The 14,125-nt window shown below is 42.3% G+C and overlaps 1 protein-coding gene across 1 annotated transcript in view; it reads left to right on the top strand.

Moving 5' to 3' along the window:
- LOC115657658 (hepatocyte cell adhesion molecule-like) overlaps positions 1–4,678 on the top strand; it is a 44,468-nt gene extending 39,790 nt beyond the window's left edge. The window contains exon 11 of the mRNA XM_030575736.1: positions 773–4,678. The gene's annotated coding sequence lies outside the window, so the exon portion shown is untranslated. The remainder of the gene's footprint in view (positions 1–772) is intronic.
- The last annotated feature ends 9,447 nt before the right edge of the window (positions 4,679–14,125 follow it).

Below are 14,125 nucleotides of genomic sequence, written 5' to 3' on the forward strand. Positions count from 1 at the left end.
TTGTCTGTTGTTCTCTCTGGATTCTGAGAATAACCAGACGTACCTACAGGCTTTCTAATTTTCTGTTCAAATAGTAAGTACAAGTAGAAGGTGGTTTAGTCTTTTTGATTGTTTTCTTTATTTGCAAATGTGTATTTTGCTGGAAGGATTTTAATTTGTATTTGTGCTGGGGGGAAGGCTTCTGTCTAGTGCCTATAAGCTGAAAGACCCTGTAACCTTTTACCATCTTAATTACAGAGACAACTTTTATTGTTTTTTCTTTTATTAAAATTTTTTCTTTTTTAGACCTGACTGATTTTTTTCCCCTTGTTGAGGCTCAAGGGAATTGAGTCTGTACTCACCAGGGAATTGGTGGGAGACAGGGAGAGAGAAGGGAGGGGGAAAGGTGGAATTCCTCTGTTTTTAGATTCACGGAGCTTGAATCTGTATTACCTCTTGGGGAGGGGAAAAGAGGAGGGGGGAAGGTGCATTTCCCTTTGTTTTAAGATTCAAGGAGTTTGAATCACAGTGATCTTCCAGGGTAACCCAGGGAGGGAAGCCTGGGAGAGGCAACGGTGGGGGAAAGGGTTTACTTTCCTTGTGTAAGATCCAGGGGGTCTGGGTCTTGGGGTCCTCTGGGAAGGTTTTGGGGGGACCAGAGTGTACCAGGCACTGCAAGTCCTGATTGGTGGCAGCACTACAAGATCTAAGCTAGTAATTAAGCTTAGGGGGATTCATGTTGGTACTCCATCTTTTGGACACTAAGGTTCAGAGTGGGGGTTATACCATGACACCAGCAAACGTGGTTGAAGGGATGCTTGAGGTGATAGCTAACACAGCAGAACAAATTTCAAACATTTTCATTGCTTTCCTATGTCGATACAGTTAAATGAGGGTCCAGAAGTGGAAAGCCAGGAATGAAAGGTATGTATCCTTCAGGTCAGTGGTTCTCAGGTGGGATTACAAGACAGTATTAAGTGTATCAGAATATAGGATGCAACATGGTTTCTGCTTAAAACTGAATTAGTCCTCCTTCCAAAGATACAATGATCTGCTTCAAATTTGGAATGCTCATTCAAGACCCAGGGTAGAGTTTGTAATACAAATTTGGAGTCTTGTAGCCATGTGTTTGTGACATAGAACCACCCTCAAAACAGGACCCATGAAAATAAGGTCATTTTTTGTGTGAGAAGAGATAAGGATTGATCAGGAGACAAGAGACACCTGGAGGGAAAATGATCTCTTCTCCCCCTGCTTCCCCCCCGAACAATTTGTTCTAGAAGAAAGTCACTTACAGAACAATGGGGACTGCGGGGAGTGGCACAGGCTGAGGGATGTGCTGGCCACTGCTTCCCGCAGCCCCCATTGGCATGGAACGGTGACCCAAGGCCAGTGGGAGCTGCTATCTGCCGAACCTGCAGACGCTGCAGGTAAATAAACCATCCCAGCTCGCCAGCGGATTTCTCTGGCGGGCCACTTGCCAAAGGTTGCCGATTTCTGAAGTAGACTATATAAAAGTGGCACCTTATTCAGCAGTTCTGCCTTTTTTTCCTGTTAACTGAGCACATTTGATAGGGAATCACTGAAGTTATGTTTACATTGCAATGATAAAAACAAACAAACCCTGTACCAAGGCACAGAGTCCAGCTAAATTGACTCGAGCTTTCAGGGCTACAAATAGTAGTGTAGACATTGAAGGTCTGGGCTCTGAGACCCTCCCCCTCATGAGCCCAAGTCAGCTAGGCTGGCCCAGCTGCAGACATGATGTGGGTCTTTTATTGCAGTGTAGATGTACCCTGAGAATCAGTCACTTTTCAGGGTAGAATCATGCTCTGCTCACCATGTTTAATGTACCCATGGGCTGGCAGTGGATCGCTAGAGGTTACAAGATTTCACCATTTGAGAATTTGGAAGATGAGATGGGGCAAAACCTCCAAACTACCTGTCAGCTTCACTGGCACCTAGGCCAAATTAGTTTGGAAGACTTACATAGAAGTTTTCTTCAGACTTCTTTCCAAAGATTTTCTTCGGAATAATTCATCTTCATTCATTCTCTGCTGAGGTAAATGAAGAATTCATTCCTCATGTTCATTCAATCCTGATCTTTCTCACACTATTCCTTCAACTGATCTCTATCAGGGTTAGAAATAGACCAGCTTTTCCCCAAAAATCTCATTTTGAGCTAGAAATGGACCCGCAGCTTTGCTGCTCAAGTTTATGGTAAGTATGAGTGAGAGTGTTGTGTTGGGACAGTTAGTTTGTGCAGGTAATAAATGAGGGGTGTATGCTGTGGTGAGGGGCTGTGTGTGTTAGCTGTGTTGATTTGTATGTAGAAAGAGTTGGGCTGGGAGATTTGTATTGTGTGCACATGACAGTTGGGCACACAGGTTGAGCAGTTGGTCCACCTTCTGTGCAGTCTCCCTCATACAATCAATGAAATCGCTGCATGCAAAGTAGCTGTAGAATAAGGGTGGTGATTTGTTGTATTACCCTGATATCACTATGGTCTAGGACTCTTGGCATGGCACAGACATTCCATACTGTAGCTGTACACTGCACAAGTGTACTTTGGAAAATCAAAATGGCAGAGAACTTAAAAATGGGATAATAACAGATTGCAAAACTCAGTGGTGATTCCTCCTGGTGATATTCTGAATGAAGTGCTCTCAGCCATGATTGCAGCTGTTTCCATTGCTTCACACTGACTCAGAGCAGGCTCCAGCATGACAATCCTATTATATAGACTTTCAAAATTTCTGATTGTCGTAGGGTTTCTCTCACTTTTCTTGTCACTGAGTGCAAGAAACTAAATAATATCTGAGGAGAGCTGGTGTGTGTGTGTGTGTGTGTGTTCCTTTTAGCCCCCTCCCCTTCCTTTTGCCAATCCGTAACTTTTCAAAACTTAAACTTTTACAAAAAGTTATGGCATGGCAGAAGAAAAAGTGAAAAGTTACAAAGTGATGTAGTTTCATTTTTCTTTTTGCACTCTTCTGAATTTCAGCTTTGATTCTGCAGACATCTTTCACATGCCTAACTTTATTAGTGGGAGTAATCCAATAATTTCAATGGAACTACTCAGAGTAGTAAAGTTATGCATATTCATACATGTTTGTAGAATTGGAGCCATGAGAGTGTTCAGAAAAATTGTGTCAAAAGGGAAAAAATGGAAAAAGTGAAAGAAACCACAACCCTTAAAGCAAAATCTTGGCATTCATTTTGTTTCAGTCAGTGGCAAAGGCACAAGAAAGTGGGTGGGAGGTCGTGCAGTCTCAAATTTAAAAAAAAGCTTCCTTTTGAGGAAAAAGAGAGAAGGGGAAGGTATGGGGTGGTTTTTTTTATTTAATTGTTTTTCTCACCTCTTCCAGTGAGGAAAGAGGAAAAGTGTTTGTTTTTTAAGTGATAAAAATGAGAGGGAAAAAGTCTGAAAACAAGTGTATTATTTCAGTGGACAAAAAGTAAAACAAAATGAAAAGTGCAATTTAGAAGTAAACAAAATTAAACTTTTCCATCTCATTTCAAAGGGGAGGACAGAGGTGAACGGCTAGAATGAGGTGTGTTTTGAAAAGGGGTGTGTGAGTGCAGGGATTAGGGAGGAGATAGTGGTGGGGCTTACCCCAGTATTTGCTGGGTAGAAAGGTTTAAAAATCCTGTACAGATGGCCTTTTGTGGGTGGATTGTGTGATGTGTATTCATAGATTCCAAGGCCAGAAGGGACCATTGTGATCATCTAGTCTGACTGCCTGTATGACACAGGCTCTAGAACTTTCCCAAAATAATTTCTAGAGCACACCTTTCAGAACAACATCTAAAACATGTTGGTGTGCTGTGAGCGTGCTGGTGTGCTGATGGTGCAAAGGTGTGTTAGAAGAGTGTGCATTTTGGTATGTGATTGTGTATGTGTGTGTGGGGGTGTTTGGTACAATGCTCTGTGATATTTTTAAAAAAGAAATGAAAACTCCTTAATTGTGTAATAGAAGATAGGCTGGAGAGCCTGAAAGCTGGAGCCAAGGAATTCTGATATAGAGGTTTTAATATTTTTTTATATTTTTATATTGAATATATATATTCAATCTTCTTGATATCTTATTACTTAGCTTTTTATCTTTTGAAAAGATACTGAGTTTACTGGGTTGGTGTGGATTTTATTTTCAAAGCTAAGCAGTGTGCATGTTCCCCTTTGCCTGCTTTCCTTTGCCATATCACTGTGGCTTGCCATAAATAGAAACAATGGTTGCTAATTTCTATTTTGTTAAAAATGGCTGGTCATTGCTTTGTCACCAGCTGATCTTTGGTAACTCAAGCCCAGAATGTCAAAGGCATTTAGATCATGGGGGTTAGGCACCTTTGAGAATCTGGATCCCAGTTTATTTATTGCCAGAACATTTTAAAAAAATCGTTCTGCTCTCTCTTTTGCTTATAACAGATATATTTGTATTTTTTATTTAATACTTTAGTTTTTTGTTTTGGTCTCCTGGGCATTTTTCCAATCGCCGCCTAGAGGGTCAGAAAGGAATTTCTCAGAGTTTTTCTCCTCTTTAAAAAGAGGGGTTTTCCCTCTGGGTTTTTGCCTTTCTCAGGAGAACTACTGAGGACTAAAAATATATTTTGCCAGTTTGACTCAGTTAATTTGTTGATAATTTGACTCAATAAATTCACTGCCAGTTGGGCTCAATAAAAAACTTCCATTTTTATAACTGAACCTACTTTCGGTGCCTTTTCTTTCATTTGTATCATTAACCTCTGGACGGCTGTCTGACCACAAACATGTCTGAGAAAAAGATTTAGCATAAGATCCAATTGAATACATGTAACATTGCAGGAAAAAACTGGCTCCACTCAGCCAAAATGGAGCAGAGGAGCCTTTCCCAAGATGCAAACTACACCTACTACCATTAATCCCTGTGGTGTGTAAAATCTTATGCTTGACCTTGAGGCATCAAACCAAAGTCTTTTACTCCATGTACATGTAACATGCACTACCCATGTTCCATACATGGTACTCACAAAGCATCTGGGTGAATGCTCCACTCCCATCACAACCAGTATTTTCTTCTTAGTTTCAGTTTTAATGTGACATCCAAGTTGCCCCGGAGGCTACCTGGGAAGTTACTTACTGTTCTGGCAGCTAGGTCAGTGCAATTGAGCTTCTTTTCCCCTCCCCTACCTGGCTGGCATGTGGGGGAAGAGTGTCTTGGCTCCCTGACACTTGATGGATCATGGTTGGGCATCAGAAAAGATAGTGAGGGAATGGTAACCAAGACTGCGAGAGGGAACATAGAACCACAGGATTCCACCTAAGCCAACCCCCCCATATTTTGACTCACCACCAGAGGAAAGTTGAGGAAGTGCTAAGTAGTTCTGGAAGTACAACTGGCTGCTAGGCCAAAGAAGGCATTCCTTTCTTCCAAGTAAGTAGAATCTTTCATGAACAACCCTACAGAAAGAAATGGAGTGTAATACAACACAGACATTTCCTACCTTCAGGGCAAACCTCTATGAACATTACAGCTGCTTGGAAAAATAGGTCTTTTTCTCCTGTGGTTTTGTCAAATCCATTTTTCATTTTCATCTAACCTTTCACTGGAAAAGGTTGACTTTTTCACAAAAATATTGAAAATCAAAGTATTTTGGTCAAAAACTAGAATGTTGATTCACAATGGCACTGTCCCATACCATGGAGGTTGGTCTTACACTCTCATTCTTGTCTCTAGGCCAGACTGTTGGGCCAAATCACATCTCAATCATAGTGCACCACCTTTTCCCCTCTTGGTGAGTGATGTGGGTGCATCATAGGAGTCATGGCCCATGGTGCCACGTGAGTATGTAGTCCAGATAGAGACCCCAAAGAAGAGAATGGGAGCAGAAGGCACCCAAATTACAACTTGTACAAGGCACGGAGCCACCATTTTGACTAAAATACTTCAGGTTTTGGCCAAAACTTATAAATTTTCAGGCATTCCTTTTTAATGACAAAGTAAGTTGTTTTTTTTTTGCAGAAAGATTCTTTTAGCAAAAATTTTTGATACGTTGAAAACCCAAGTTTTGTCAGAAAAATTTCAACCAGCCTTAATGTACGCTGACCAATACTACAACATGCACTTACCTACAGCAGCAAACAGAAGGAACAGGGGCAAGTAATACAAAATAAAGAGAGAAAGCACATGCACTATATGAAGTCACCTCCTGCAGAGAGATCTAAACAAGGGAAACCACCATCTAGCTCTTCCCCTCTGGATAGGAATACCTGGTGGAGGAATAGTCTCCCTGCAGGACAACAGAGGGGAACCCACCAAGTGGACAGACACCAGTGGTAAGAACAGGGTCAGCTTGGCCAGTGAGCTGATGTCCATGGCACTTGAGCCTTGCATGCAACTACTCGTCTCAAACCTCCCATAATGGGTAAGATATTAGGCAGTCTCCAGCTAGTATCATTCTGGGGGCCTTAGACTGGTCCAGGAGACTCTGCCCCCAGAGCTACTAGAACTCTTTACAGTAATCCTTTTGACTTTCTTTTTGGTCATTATTTGACTTAGTTTACACCTGTACAGAGCAGATGCTAAGATTGTCTTATGAGGACAGGGTTAGCTACCTTGTAAGACTTCTGTTAGCACCGAGAAATTACATTTTTCCATTATATTTGCTATTTCATCATCCAATTTGGCACACAGTAAACCCCAATACAGAAAACTATCTTTTTAACTGAAGAAAGCATTATCTTCTCCCATTCCCATGTGCGGAGAGCCAGAGGCACTCTGAACCACAACACATACCTTTTGGGTGATTGGTGTAGCTGTTGGATAGAAAACAGACTCTGGAATTCTCTAGATTGTTTAAATAGCTTATATGCCCATGTCCAGCAGATAATGTCTACAACTTTTTTGCAGCTCACAAGTAAGGGAAAGAGCAAACCAATAACAGCGAGGGGTTTTTAGTTAACTATCACTTTTCAACAATATTGCAGGCACATATAAACACTAAAGCAAGACAGATGCATATTATAGATGAACATAAAATATATTATACCCTCTACCTCACAGCACCCCCCTGAGGTAATATAGATTAAGTAGACAGATAAGTGAATAAGTAATCTAGTAGTCTACAGGACCATTAGGAGTATATATTAAAAGTTCTGCACATGACCAAATGCCATTGTATTTTTTTCTTCTATTAGACAATGGTATCTAGATACTAGCGCCAATGTTTTCAAACTTGTGTGTCTTCAATAGGAGATAAAAGAGGTTAACTCCTCTGAAAAAATCAGTCTGCTTCTATTTATGTGCCTAAATGTGGCTTGAGATGACAAACTTCAGATGCAACAGGTTAGAAATTTTTAGTCTTAAATTTTGTTTAGTTTTAAAAATAGTTTTATTAGCTTGTAAAACAAATGGAAAAAGGAAAAAATATATAACCAAAGATAACTTTAAATGAAATAGCTATATAGGAATTGGTATATGCATATAGTTTGCATGCATATATGAATGTGTTACATGCTGTATATACAACATAAAGGCCTAAATCTGCTATCCTTCCCCATGAGGGAATTGAGATCTTTCTAGTCTTCACAGTGGTAAGAAAAGCAGCAGGTAACCTAACCTAACCGAAACTCCATATTCCCCAAATGGGAAGCATGGAAACTCCATTTACCTGCATTTTCCCCTCACCTACGCTATTGATTTTTCCCATCCCCCAAGTCTCTCCATGCAAGAGGACCCCCCGGAACTGAATTCTGTCCTACCTGGGGGCACAGGTGTCCTGCACTGACTACTGGAACCTTGCCTCCCCATATGTGCAGCTGCTCAGTCAGGAGAGGGGCAGGATTACCCCTCCTTCCTCCATCCCAATGTTACTGCAGTTTCCTTTTGAACATTCCCTTATTAGTGCCTCCCTGTCTTCTCTGTGCCCCTGCTGTATGTTTTTCCCTAACAACAGCCACACATAACACTAAAGCAAGACAGATGCATATTACAGATCATAAAATTCTTTGTGCCTCTACTTCACCTTCTCCAACGTAAACTCACCCTTAGTGCTTTTATCACTTAGAGAAACCCCATTCAGCGGAAAGGTGGTCTGAGCTTGCATTTATGAGATCTAGGCTTGTGTGTGTGGGATTCACTCTGCTCCTGTACAGCTGGAGTAGTTGGTGTCTGTGCAGGTGGAGGTGAAATTCACTGCTGCAGCTCAGGCCCAGTCCCCTCCTGCAGCCCCTCCTTCACCTCGCTGCAGCTGCTACTTCAGACTTTGGGATAGAATAGCAGTTACAGCCCTTCAATACTGGTCCTACAGTACAGTGTTGCCCCCGACACCAACCAGCCATCTTCAGCCCTCTCATAAATTGACTATGGGCTGGCTTAGAATCCAGTTCTGCTGCTCACAGTGGGTGTCCAGTCACTCCTGTGCAACCACTCATGTGGTCAACCCCTAGCACAGCCCCTATGTGGGGCTAACGTGGTGCAGAGACTCTTGCACCAGCCTCTTTCCTCAAAGGCTACTTTCAACCAGAGGCGAGCAAAACCCACTGCATAACCTTTGCAATGGTTTCATGCCTCATGTCCTTACCCCACTCACTGATACTTGTTAGTAACCTCGTAAACATTCCTAGGTGCTCTTGATTATATTGCACTAAGATGCCACTTGCACACTGAGAGCCTCTCTGGAGGGTGGGCCATAGAATGAGGAGCCAGTTTATGCCTTTCAGAAGGCAAGACAAATATTTAGGAATTCATTGGTGAAAATGGTTAATTGGTATCCCATCCCAGAGTATTGTATTGACAAAGTAATGTACAATCCTCACCTCCACCCTAAAAACAAAAGACAACCCCCTTCTTCCCCAAACTATGACTTTCTACCCCCCAGTGGCTCCTTCTTGTTGAAAAATGTAAAGAGGCTGACACGGGGGGGTCTACACTTTTTCGAGTGATTTCAAAGTAGCAAGACAATTTGGAATGGAAGTTACAGGTAAGTGAAAACAGCAGAATGAGATAGTACTCTGAGTATTTCAGAGTGTGGTTCTGCTCTGAGAAGAGAACGTCAAAATGGCATGCTGGGATTTCAAGTGTATTGGAGCTCACCTACCCTGGTGTACTTCCTGATGTAAGTGAGATTAGGCCCTTGTCTCAGTGATTCCAAATCAAATTTTCTCATGTTACGATATATTCTTAACTGCCAGCCCTGCAAACCTGAAGAGTTTGAGAATCTGAGTCAGTCAAGTTGGTTCTTTTCTGGGCAGTACATCATCACCAGAAATAAAGACTGTGGGAGTCACACACTAACCTCAGTTTCACCTAGGCCGCCCTATTATCTTCAAATTCTGCCCTTGGTTTGGGCTAGGCAACTCTATTGAGCTACTTTCCTACAGGCATGTTGGCTCTGTAGGACAAAGGGGGGAAGAGGGTAAAGCAGACTTAAAGCTGCCCTAGGCCTGGTTCCTGCAAGGGGACATTCTCAGGTGGTGTACATAGCTCTACATCACCTTTTCCCTCAGCCTCCCGCAGCATAAGAGGATGTGGTGGGATCATGTCAAGGAGCTGAAGGGGTATGGATGGAGTGCACTGTGCTGTGGCAATCCCAGTTGGTGTAGTGTCACTCAGTGGCAGATCCAGTTTGTAACAGCCTCAGAAGTTACCCTATATTGAACATGGGGTGGGGAGCAGGAAGACAATGACATCTCTCACATCTCCCTGCCCAGGGCCAGAAGGGTGGAAAGGCTGTGGTATATCACCTTTGCCCCTGCTCCCTTGTCAAGTGGACCAAATACTGCTGGGCGCACCCAACTGTTTGGCTCAATGTTTCCATGTTCTTTTTCCTAATCCCTTATGGAAAAGTTCTATAGAATTTAGTAGAAAACAAACAGAATCATAGGGCTGGAAGGGACCTCAAGAGGTCTTCTAGTCCAGTCCCCTATACTCAAGGCAGGATTAAGTATTATCTATACCACCACTGGTGTTTGTCTAACCTACTCTTTAAAATCTCCAATAGCAGAGATTCCACAATGTCCCTAGGCAATTTAATCCAGTGCATAACCACCCTGACAGGAGTTTTTTGCTGATGTCCAACCTAAACCTCCCTGTGATGGTACCTCCCATAAGGCTTTATGGAAATATGCTTGAGGACGTTCAAGGTAGCGTGTAAACAATGGATGCTACCTGTAAAAACTGTGAGTCATGCATGGACATGTGACTTGCCCAGGTGACTCTAAAACTCCATCTTGGAGGTGGACTTTGCATAGGAGAGAGGAGGGGTCTTCACCCACAAAAGAAAGTCTATTTAAACCCCCGGGAGACCTCTCCATTTTGGTCTTCAGCTGGCTAAAGAGAGGAACCATCATGAAGAATCTCCTAGGTACCACCTGAGCTGGAACAAGAGCTGTACCCGGGGAAAGAATTGTGCCCAGGCCTGGAAGGTGTCCAGTCTGAGAAAAAAAAACTTACTGAAGCATCTCTGTGGGTGAGATTATCTGTATTCAGTTTAAGTAGACATAGATTTGTGCATTTTATTGTATTTTGCTTGTTGACTTACTTTGTTCTGTCTGTTACTACTTAGAACCACTTAAATCCTACTTTCTGTATTTAATAAAATCACTTTTTACTTATTATTTGACCCAGATTACATATTAATACCTGGGGAGCAAACAGCCATGCATATCTCTCTATCAGTGTTATAGAGGGCGAACAATTTCTTGGTTTACCCTGCATAAGCTTTATACAGGGTAAAATGGATTTATTTGGGTTTAGACCCCACTGGGAGTTGGGCATCTGAGTGTTAAAGACAGGAACACTTCTGTGAGCTGTTTTCAGTGAAGCCTGCAGCTTTGGGGCAAGTAATTCAGACCCTGGGTCTTTGTTGGAGCAGAAGGGCGTATCTGGCTCAGCAAGACAGGGTGCTGGAGTCCTGAGCTGGCAGGGGGAGCAGGGACAGAAGTAGTTTGGGCACATCAGGTGGCAACTCCCAGGGGGTTTCTGTGATCCAACCTGTCACACTCCCTTGTTGCAATTCAAGCCCATTGTTTCTTGTCCTATCCTCTGAGGTTAATGAGAACAATTTTTCTCCCTCCTTGTAGCAGGCCTTAGATCTTGATTTTTTAAAATCTTAGAGGCACAGCTGTGCAAAATGCATGTACAGCTGCCACCACTGCAGGGTCACCCTTAAAAGACAATGGGCCTGCATTGACTTTATTATATATAAAAATATTTAACTAGCTGTAATACTAGTTCGGTATGTAGGATGTTCTTGGTATTGGGCCCAGCTTCTTTCTCTGGGCAGTCTTTCCTGGCAGCTAGGGAATGGCAAAGTATCCCACGGACAATTGAGTCCTTTACTTGCAGCACATGCTGAGAGTGAAACTGATTATGATGTGATTGCAGAGTATTTGATTCGTAAAAGGTGCTCTAGGTAGTGCATTTCATTGTAGGAGCATCAAGCTACTCTCTACAGCTGCTGGTTATAATTTAAGAAAGAAAAAGGCACCGACAGAGACAAAAAGGTTAGGAAGAAAGAAGAGGAGAAAGGAGACAAAAAAATGAAGGAAGGTAGAAATACAACAGTGCTGGTCTAGGTCCACAAGCTTTTCACCTCATACTTGTGTCCAGCCTAATGTCTGCAATGAAAATAGGGGGCTACAAAAGTTTAAAGGCATGCTACCAAAACATGGCTTTTGGCATTTACTGCAGTACGAAGCTACAGAAGAAATATTCATAGTTCAATGTAATGCCTTACTACAAGAATTGATTAGATACCAAGGTGATGGACACCTTGTAAATACCACAGATTTGATAGTTTTTTTAAAAATACATACATTCTTTGTATAGATGGGGCAGAATTTATTCTGTCTACAATTAAGCATCTTAAAATGCTGAATATATTTGTTTACAGATCCTGTGTCCAAATCTCAGCTACAAAGCAATATGAGTCTGATATCAGCAGGTTCAGACCCTGAGTTATCTTATCTGGTATCAGAGGGCAAAGTGGATCAGATTGTTTGGAAGAGGGATGGAAAACCTCTTACCCAGGAGAAAAGTTACCACCTTTTTGAAAACCTCAATGTTTTGTCTCTAAGGAAAATAGATAATGGATCTTTCTCCTGCAATGTCAGCAAGTAGGTCAGTTGGCCGGAAATCTCACTGAATTGACCCTCTCAGATAAGTGTTGCTTTCATCCCTTGGGCTGAGATTTGTCAAAGTTTACTAGGATTTAGACCCACAGCTCCCAATAAAAATTGAGCTGGGCTTCAAGTCACCATTGGTAATGTTGACAGATAGCTTGCCCTACAGGTCTGGATTTGGGGTGTATCTCTCTAATTTTTCTGAACTAGCTCAGGGTATAGTGAAGCTTTATAATTTGATTAATATGTATTCAATTTTCTTGATGAAAGAATGGAAAGGATTATCCATGAGCCTATTGTTACCACAAGCTCTGAGCTTTATTGGAATGTTAAACAATCTAAAAACAGTGCAGGTAATGTCTTTGTCTTTATGATAATCCATGGTTTCTAGAGAATTTTAAAAGCTCTTATTTTGATTTACAGGAGAGAAATGCTACCAAAAACCAAGTAGATCAGGGATTGGCAATCTTTGTCATGCGGCCCGCCAGGGTAAGCCCCCTGGCAGGCCAGGCTGGTTTGTTTACTTGCCGTGTCCGTAGACTCAGCCGATCGTGGCTCCCACTGGCCGTGATTTGCTGCTCCAGGCCAACGGTGGCTGTGGGAAGCAGCATGGGCCAAGGGATGTGCTGGCTGCTGCTTCCCGCAGCCCCCATTGGCCTGGAGCAGTGAACCGCAGCCAGTGGGAGCCGTGATCAGCCAAACCTGTAGCCGTGGCAGGTAAACAAACCAGCCAGGCCCACCAGGGGGCTTACCCTGGCAGGCTGCGTGCCAAAGGTTGCCAATCCCTGAAGTAGATATTTTGGATTGGGGAGTTCTCACATTTTCCCCATTCTGCAAGATACACAGTTTCAGGGAATTGTTATAAAAATGCATCATGACTATTTAACTGCTGAAATTGGAAGGGATTTATGGATGGCTGCATTAAATATGTTGGGGGTGGGGGAAATGTGCTAAGTTCCAATAAGCTCATTTGTTAGTCAGTAGGCTTGTATGAATGCAAGTGAGAGCAGAATCATGTGCATTATCCTTATTAATTAATCAAAAGGAGGTAATGAAGTGACAGCATTTTCTGCATATGGATTCAGAGAACCATTTAGGAAATGAAATGGAGATTTAGAGTTGGATTATATCCTGGCAGATTGGACCATTTGTGTGCACAGGTATAAACTGTGTCCATATAGAACAGCGGTACTGTGGTTTTTATTTTCTTCACTGTAAGATTTAAGATGATGACACAGGATAGGGAAGGTGCATCCTGGGTCATTGAGTCTAGTGCTCTGTTACTGCATGCAGCCTAATCATACACTCCCATGCATAAACTCAAAGCTCCATCCCAAAACCAGTTAGGTTTCTTGCCCGCACTGCTCACACTGGAAATCTGCTCAGTTCCTCTCTGGTGGTTAGAAAAAAATAATAATTTAGTGATCTCCAAATGAGTTACATAAATTTTTACCATTTAAACCAGAGTTCTGTAATAAGCGTGAAGGGATGGTACATTTTCTACACAAATATGGCTGCAAGGATGCAGGAGAGTGCAAAAGGTGGTGGGTAAGAGGGGAGTACCTACAGGATCCAATAAGTATGCCAGGAGCTTTCATGCCTCTCTTCTGTAATTCAGCTCAGTGTCTCATTGTTAGCAGTTCTTGCTGCACTTTTAAAAAGCTGTCCTTAGTTCCACATGGCATGATGTGAAGCAAAGTGATAACTGAGAACCCTAGGCAGCCAGAGATTTGTAATAATAGAAATGGAAAGAACTAAATAGGTCATTTGGTCCATCTTCCTGCCAGAACCAAGTGTCAGAACACAGTCATACAGACCAACAATACTATTCCCACCAGTTTAAATAAGGATTAATATGGATTACCAGTACTACAGTTATGCCAAGGAGCGAAGCTCCACAAACAAGTAAAACAATCTTTGCCAGAGATTATAATCTGCACTGATGACAAGATGCAGCTGGTGGAGGCAGGAGCTGGAAGGACACAGTTAATAGTAAAATGAGTACAAGTTGCATGCAAGACAGTGATTTTGCTTTCGCTACTTAGCAAA

This window comes from Gopherus evgoodei, chromosome 9, assembly GCF_007399415.2.
Source record: "Gopherus evgoodei ecotype Sinaloan lineage chromosome 9, rGopEvg1_v1.p, whole genome shotgun sequence".
In the NCBI taxonomy this organism is placed as follows: Eukaryota; Metazoa; Chordata; order Testudines; family Testudinidae; genus Gopherus; species Gopherus evgoodei.